Raw genomic sequence first — 8660 nt, 5'->3', positions numbered from 1 at the left:
AGCTGTCATCGTGCTTCTGGATAAGAAGTTGGAAATGATGCATGGCCTAAAGGTCTTGTGCCACCCAAGGCTGCCCCTTCTCACTCAGACTTGGAGGATGGTATAGTGATTGGAAAAGGCCTTCAGTGTTCCTACAGCCAGAAACATTACTATGGGGCTGGTGGAAATATATAAGAGAAAATTATTCAGTGTCCGAGGATTCAGCTTTAGAATAAATATGATAGTGAAACCACAGTTCCACAGGAACAAGGAATCTAGCTCTATGGGGAACAGAGTAAGACCATTGCTTCCAATTGAGATACAAGTCAGAAGTCAAACTGAAAAGTATCTCTGAGGATTTGCTTGAAGACAGAGTTACAAGGAAAAACTGAAAAAGGAACTCATCTGCACAGTCCTCAGAAAAAAAAAACAAACAGTGAAGGTGAATGGAAGAGGAAATATGAAAGAAGGAAGGATTTACAGGTATTAATAGCTCTTCTGTTCAGATGGTTTAATATTTTCTTCTGCAAAAACTCCTTTACAATGTGTTTGTGCTTTGTGATGCACGCAAATACTGTGGTTGATCAATGTTGTCTGAAAACATTACAAAAATGTCTCCTTCTTTGCCTCTGAATTGTTGTTGAGTTTACCAGCATGGTAAATATTCTTTCCCTTGTATGCGTGGCTTAGAAGGGGCAGCATGCAGAAAAACAATGGAATATGAACATTCCCAAAAGCCAGATATGGCAGCTAGAGTCACAAAGACATTGTAGTGACTTCTTCCTTGTTCCTCTTCACTGGCGTATACACTGCAGTCCTTTTCACCTTCAGAATAGCAGCAGAACTTCAAAGTACACACTGTATGCAACTTCAAAGCCTCATTCCTATCAGTGAGTGCTCTGACAACATCACTGGCCCTTCACAGATAACTCCACCAGGCTTCAGCAAGTGTGAAAAGAGCTACTGAGGGTATTGGCTGCTCCAACACATCACCAGCAGGATACTCAGTTTCTCTGGTATTGGCCCTAGTGTGAATGCTCCCTTTGCACTAGGTGGTGGGGTATGTACTCTCATTTCAGAGTTACCTGACCCCACATGGCTCTTCAGTTCCCCTTCTGTACTATCAAAGCCACCAGGAGCACATAGTGTGACAAAAGATTTGGTGAGCATTTGAATTCAAGACAGCACTCTTTGGCAACACACAAGTATCAGCAGGGACACATGAGAGAGAAGACTGATGAACATGAACATCAAGCTCCTTTTACCAGGACTGCTCTCTTTAGTTTGAAGTTTATGGCAATATCCATATTGTCTATACATGCTCAAACTGATAATAAACCTTTTCACAGAACATCATTGATGATAGCTTTCAGAGCAACCACGAATTCTTCATTACCAGCATGCAGTTTTCTCACATCTTTTCAGAACCAACTTAGCACCTGATGCTGGAGTGTGAATAGCTCTTTGATTTTCCCCATTGCCTTCCTACATCTTCTTCTATGAATAGATTTATGAGCTTCCAACTCTTCCACCCCTCCAGCCCCAGTAAGCAGGCAAGGGGGTTACAAGGAACGGGCTGCCTCATGAACACAGAGCTGGGGCCCTGAGCTCTCCTCGGCACACGCAGGGTGCACAGAGTCATCCACCAGCTGCACAGACCATTTGTGCTATGAGGTCATTCAGCGCTACCCCATCGCTGAGGAATCTGCTGGCCACCTTCCTGACAGCACAGCACAATGTCCCACTTCGCTTGCCAGCTAGCACAACAGGCTCTCACTGAGCTCAGGCCCCACTCTCCACAGGTGCTTCTCAATCATGCTCTCCAGCATCCATGGCCTCTGGTTACCCACTGACCACCATTTCTGCCTGCCAGCACCCTGCCCTGTTCCATTCCAACCTCCTCTCTTTGAGCTGTCCTTTTCACCACTGCCAGCATGGTAAAGGTGCTGTCAGAGCAGGATGAGTTGGCTGGGTACAGACAACTTAGAGACATCCTTGAGAGGGAAAGATTATGGGGAGTCTTCGCAGGAGAAAAGGCTGGACTTGCAGAGGAGGAGTAGGACTTGAATGGTGGTATAGAGATGCTGCTCTTTGATGGGAAATCTTTCTTCTCTCTGAGCATGGAGAGGGAGCCAAGTAACAGGGAGACAGGAGATGAGAGAGATAACAAGGCTGGTAGTACAGGTGCTTGGCAAACAGGGCCTGTCCGACAACAGTATCCATGCAAGATGAGCAGGGCAGGCCCAATGATGGGAGCCAGGTGCAGCTGCAAGACCAAGTCATCAGTAAAGACTGTAATGACAGGCAAGTCCAAGGACTAGCTGAGAAGTTGATTTGTAGGCCAGAGTCAGTCTCCATGCTGCTAATCAGTGTTAGACACAGTCCAGAGACTGCCAAGCAGGCAATCCATGTGTCAGAAGGGAGGGAGATAGTCCCAGTGGAGTGTCAGCAACAAACCCTTGCTTTCTGATAGGTCTGGGTAGCTGAGGGGCTGGGAGCACTCATGGCCACACAGATGGGACACACTGGTCAGCTAGGCTCTGCTGCTGGCTGAGAGCAAGTTGTCCAGGGAAGTGGTTAAGTCACCATCCCTGGAAGTGTTCAAGAAACATGTAGATGTTGTACTTAGGGACATGGTTTAATGGGCAATATTGGTGGTAGTTGGACTAGATGATCTTAGAGGTCTTCTCCAACCTTAATGATTCTATGATTCTATGATGATGGTGTGGGAAGGTCCCTTCTGAAGCCAATTGGTGCTTCCCATTGCCTGCTCTAGGCCCGCTTTATTTTTCTCCAAATTCCTCTGAAAGACACCCAGTGACACAGGCTTCCAACTGCCTGTAACAGTGCCTCCTCTGGAGAAGAGATGACAGGTGAAGGAAGATGTAGTAGATACAGTAAATAGGTATTATAAAAACTGAATGGAGTAAAAGAGAAGAAAATAAATTAATGCTCACTATCTTTTCAAAAGATAAGATATCAGAACAAGAGATAGGTGCAAAAAAAAGTACAAGGCTTCTTCACGCAGCATGCCTTCATCCTTTGGATACCTTGCCTCAGGCAAGTGTAAGTAAAAAGTATTTATATGGCTTCATAAAATAACCGGACAGAGAAACTGCAGAGGAAGAACACAATTAAATGCAAAGATTCAACATCTGTCTCTCAGGCTGCTCAAAGCTAAAAGAATATTTGGAGAGATTGACTACATACTTTCATGCTCTTGTATTTTCCACGAGGAATTTGCCACTGGACAGTCTCACAGCCATGATATGTAGTTAAGTGGTCTTTTATTCTGATCTGGCTCAGCTGTCCTCATTTATTCTCCTAATGAAATTCTGTGGTGACATTACCATTTCTCTCAGAACAGCCCCACACTTGCTTATTTGAATGTCTGGTGAGTGATTCTCTGTCCTAGGCTGGGTTTTGATCTTTGCAATCCCTCCCTGCCAGGGTGACATCTTTCAGAAGGGTCAAGGAGATAGGAGGGAGCTTGCCTGGTAGGTAGATCAGAGCCCTTAGAGTACAGAAGGTTTCCAGAGATGGAGAGGAGACCAACACTAAGCTGCAGCATCTTGGATTATTTTTCTTTCTCTTAAAAGGCCACCTGTGAATGCTTTGTCTTCACAGGTGGCCTTTTAAGAGAAAGAAAAATAATGGTAACATAGCAGTGGGCAGCAAGAAAATCTTTTAGAACATAATTCTTTATTATCAGGAATTTCTCCAGCTTTTCTCAGACTTTTGGGAGAAAGGGATTACTTCTCTGACAGTGGCAGTCTGGTCCACCTTGCTTAATCAGGACAAAATTATTTCTCAAGAGCTGTAGCTACATTGAATCGATCTTCAGCATCCCACATCTGAAAGTAATCAAGAGAGTAAGAAATAGGCCCTTAAATAAAATGGCCCATTTAACCCAATGTTTTCCTCAGCAGTACTCACTCAGTTTTCCAACAGCAGTAATAGATAATGTTTAAAAGCACATGCCTACCCACTTTCTGCAGTCTACTTTTCTAGTAATCTTCCAACATCTTAAAGTCTTGTGTTATGGAAGCTGGAGGGTGAAACCCAGTCCAGTTCTTTAAATATCATAAATTAATTTCATCCCTTTTTTGAACCCACTGATAGCATTGGCCTCTACAATCAAGGCATCAAGTTCCTGTGGCATCAAGTTCCACGCATTCACTCGATACTATGTAAAGAAATACTTCCCTTGTTTGTTTTAATCCCTCTTACACTAAATTCACTGTGTATCCTCTAGGTTGCCATGTTGCAGAACTTCTTTGTGAAAGATAGATTCATCTTGTCCATCATCTTCATGATTTTATAAATGTCAGTCATATCTTCTCTCAACTTTACCACCTCTCCAAAAGAATAGCTTTCCAATAATCCCTCATAAAGCAACTACTCCATGCCTGATCTCTGCTGCCCTTCTCTGTACCTTCTGTAATTTCATCATCTTTCTTGAAATACAGAGATCAGAACAGTCCCCAGAGCTCAACATCAGATTGCACAGAGATTTTATCTAGAGCTAAAATGGCATCCTCTGTCTAATTTTAGTTACTACTATCAATATGCCCAACATTTCTTGTGGCTGTTGCCAAAAGGGTAATAAATGTGAATTCCAAGATCTCCTTCCTAATTTGAAACTGCAGATCCAAGTTCTGAGATCAGCATCATGTCAGCATAGGTTAGTTTATTTTCTCTAGATGAGAAATCTTTTCTCTAAGTGAGAATATAACCTTACTTAGATTTACTAAGTTTTTGATTGCTTAATTTTTTATTACTATTTACAGTGAAGTTCATCTGAGCGTTTTCTGCTCAGCCTCTTGGTTTTGTGTGATTCTCCTAAAGTTCCTTGCCATCAGAACAGTATTTCTGCACGCAAAGTAAGTCAGTATCAGCCTTAGACTTGATTTCACTTTTTACTTGCTTCTCCAGTTTATCCATAAACATGCTGAACGAAACTAGTCCCAGCAGCAACCCCTGGGATATGCTCACTGTTCATTCTTCTTCATCCTGAAAAGTACCAAATGCGACGTATCCTTTGCTCATCTTTCATTCCACAAAATGACCTTTCCTCTAACCCTGAAGTAATTTAGTTCCTTTACTTACTGTCAGTGAGGAACTTTGTCAAGGGGGCTTTGGAGGTCTGAATGTATTATTTTTGCCTGGCTTGTCTCTAGTCATATGCATATTAACATCATTGCAGAACCCCATCCTTCCAGAACACAGCATGGCCATAATTTCTCTTTACAAAAGCCATATTAACCCTTTCTCAACAGATGGTTTTCACATACTTGTCAATCTTACTATCTACTATAGACACTACTGTCTTGCCACACAAGGAAGTCAGATTCCCCACTTATTTTTCATAGCGGAGTTACACTGGTAATCCACAAGGGTTCTGGCACAGATACATTAATGACAGGTTATACAGCTTGGCCAGCAGTTCACAGTTTCACATTTGAATTCCTTCACGACTTTCAGGAAAATGTCATCCAATCATGGTGACTTATAAATATTCAAGGTATCTGTTTGGTCTTATTTCAAGAATAAACTGTCTTTTCTGATCAGTCTACTGCAAACATGTCATCAGGAGTTGAAATCTCCCCAACAAACAGGGTACTACATGCTCACTAATAGAAGAAGGAACTGTATCCCAAGGCTTCTCCCAGGCATAGATAAAAGAAAGGAGCTTGAAAGCTTTCTAAACTCCCTAGGAGAAACATTTGAAGTCAGATGTCTTGGAAAAAAATCTACTTCTAAAAAGCAGGCTTGTTTTGTCATTTTCCTGAAAGCATGATCGGTAGTGTGGCTGCTGCTGCATTTTCAAGGTCATGATATTCAGAGGCAGAAGCAAACCAAGACCAGTGTGGAAAAATACAACCTGTGACACTAGGGGGTGATATTAAACTAAGTGGAAGTATATTATTTGGTTTCACTTAGCTGCTTTGAAATTCAGTGTCACAAAAGTGATGTGTTGCATCTAAACCTTTCAAACATTCATTTATCTGCATTGGTAACTTCCCAGGACCCACATTACAGTTTTGTTTGTCACTGTAGTCCCATGATCCATCTCTGGTATGAGATCAGACAAATACCTCTACACATGAATGCCTGAAGATGTGTAACAAAAGACACACATTTTTATTGCACACAACAAAAGAGACACACAAATAAGCGAGCAGAATCAAAACAGGAAGAAAAAATTCCTTGTCCTGGTGAGACATTATTGAACGGACATATATGAGGGAGTAGGGAATTCAGCTTCAACAACCTTGTTATCACATTCTTCTTTCTCCACAGAAAAAGAAGGCAAAACAGTCTTGGCTGTTTTAATGAGCCTCTGGTTCTTGCTGGCCTGGGTCTGCCTCCATGTAGGAGCTGTCTACTCTTTCAGTCCTTACAGATGTATCTGTTTGCACTGTGCATCCAGGGATCTGCCCTCTGACGGATGATCTGCAGGCATGACATGAGCTATAGGGCACCCAGTGGTTCTCCATCTTTAGGGGAGCTCAGATCCAATTTAATTCATCCAGAATGGAGATACCGTCAGTCTCTGGGATCACATGAAAACTGAAGCTTCGCTCTTGGAAGGCTCAGAGTCCTCCCTTATGAGAAAGTTGGTTCATGAGATTCCAGGTGCTTTTCTCCACAGACACTGAACCATTCTGGTCAACATGGCCAGCTGTTGGTGATAAAACCAGGACAGTAAATAGATATTTTCCTCCATTAGGAAAGACGCACATCAAAACTTCTTCCATACTAGACACACAAACTCTTAAAAGCTATCTTGGAATCTCTGCAGATCTTCACTGTTTCTTCAGTGGATGAAATGACAACAGCATTTGTGATGATCTGGCTGGAGTACGAATCAGATGCCTCTATGTAATGTTGCCCAGTGGCTTTCTGTCACAGCTTGGAAAGCTAAAAGCTCTCTAGCTAATGCATTATTTTATTTCAGTGATCTCATGTTTAAAGCATCATTTCCTTAGCCTAAGGCTCTCCCGTGGGGTAAGTAAATTCCACTTTCAAAGAAGGTTTTAATTCCTTGGTGAGTGACAAGCTGGAATGGTGATGTGAGTCCTAATCCCTCTTTTGAGTGGTGAATGGAGCTTCTCATCATTAGTACATCAGACATGCTACCAAATATATCTTCAGCTTCTCCTCATTAGTACATCAAACATGCTATCAAAGATATCATGGGACTAGCAATCACCAGTTTGCAACAAGCCAGCTGGACAACAAGAAACAGAGAGGTCTTCTTCCAACTACACCAGCCTGCAGGGCCTCTGCTGGACCCTCCCTCCTCCCTTCTACTGGTGTAGCATGAGACAGTTCACACAGTTTTCTTTTCTCTCCCATGTCTTTTCTCTCCTTCAAACTATCATTCCTCAATTTGCTTGGGAGAGGAAAATTAATACTTAAAATATGTTCCTCTTTATTCATTCCTGCTCTATTTCCTCCTCCTTTGAATTAATTTCTAGCTCCTCGTTGTTCTACTGAAACATCCTAACATGTTCCTTTTCTATCCTCTGTGCTCCTACCACTTGGTATCAGCACAGTGAAACAAATACATCAAGAGATAAGCAAGGGAGGGGAGTGGGGGAAAATCAAAGAGATAACCATCTTTCCCAGGCTGCTTTTGTTTCACTGAGGATTAATTTCCATTACCCCAAAAACCTTTATGTCTACTTCCCTGCCGTTATCCTGGGTTCAGCTCTTCCTGGGAATCTAATTTCTCAGTTTGGAAGAAGATATAAAAATGACCTGGCAATAGTCATGAAGTAACATGACAAGGCCATTTTTCTCTTGCAGTGCCACTGCTCACAGTGCAATGGAGGAAGACTTGCTATAGTGAGCAGTGTTTGTCTCCTTATCCTTGCCTAATAAGTCAAGGATACCCATGCCTTTTAGGAAGTATCATCATCATCATTGTCAGCGACTTTTTCATCTTAACAACCCAGTTCTCCTTGTTCTGCCCTACCATCTGCATCCTATGTCTTTCCCTTACTTTTTTGTTGTGTTTCCACCCCTATGTGCTCACATTCAATAGATTATTGGCAGGCAAAAAGTCTCTGCATAGGTAGGAGGCACTTGAACTAGTGAAGGTGTCCTTAAAGGTCAGCTCTGGGTCTGCTTGCCCCTTGTTCACAATGGTTCTTTTCCTTTTATCTCAGATGCATGAGCCCTTACTTTTCCCACAACTTTCTGACTTTCAGCAGCCACCACCACTATCTGTTCTCTTCAGTGCCCGACTTCTGACTCCCACTACCTTTCCACTCCATAGACAGACAGATAGGCAGGGATGGGCCTCAGCAGTATTTTGGAAAGGCAGAAAAACAGGATTAAGTGAGCTCTAGCCATGTTGCCAGCCATGTAGTACAAGTCTAGTCCTACCTGGAAGCCCTTTGGCTATGAATAACAATTTTGAGATGACATAACAAGCAAAGACTGTTTAAGCAAAGTGCCCTGCTAACTAGGCTACACAGCTTATAGCCTGGCTCAGACTACAAGGGGAACAAGTTTATGGCTTCTTGCAACAGCCTTCACAGAGCCAAACACAACAGTTTGTTTTCTGCCTTGGTATTACACAGAGAAATGGTAACAGCAAGTACGGGCTGGGAACAAGGAGCAATAAATAACGTATCTGAAGGGCATCATTACTTCTGGTCTTCTGGCTT

This window comes from Meleagris gallopavo, chromosome 3 (assembly GCF_000146605.3).
Source record: "Meleagris gallopavo isolate NT-WF06-2002-E0010 breed Aviagen turkey brand Nicholas breeding stock chromosome 3, Turkey_5.1, whole genome shotgun sequence".
Classification (NCBI taxonomy): domain Eukaryota; kingdom Metazoa; phylum Chordata; class Aves; order Galliformes; family Phasianidae; genus Meleagris; species Meleagris gallopavo.
The sequence above is the reverse complement of the archived record's forward strand: the minus strand, read 5'-3'. Positions refer to the sequence as shown.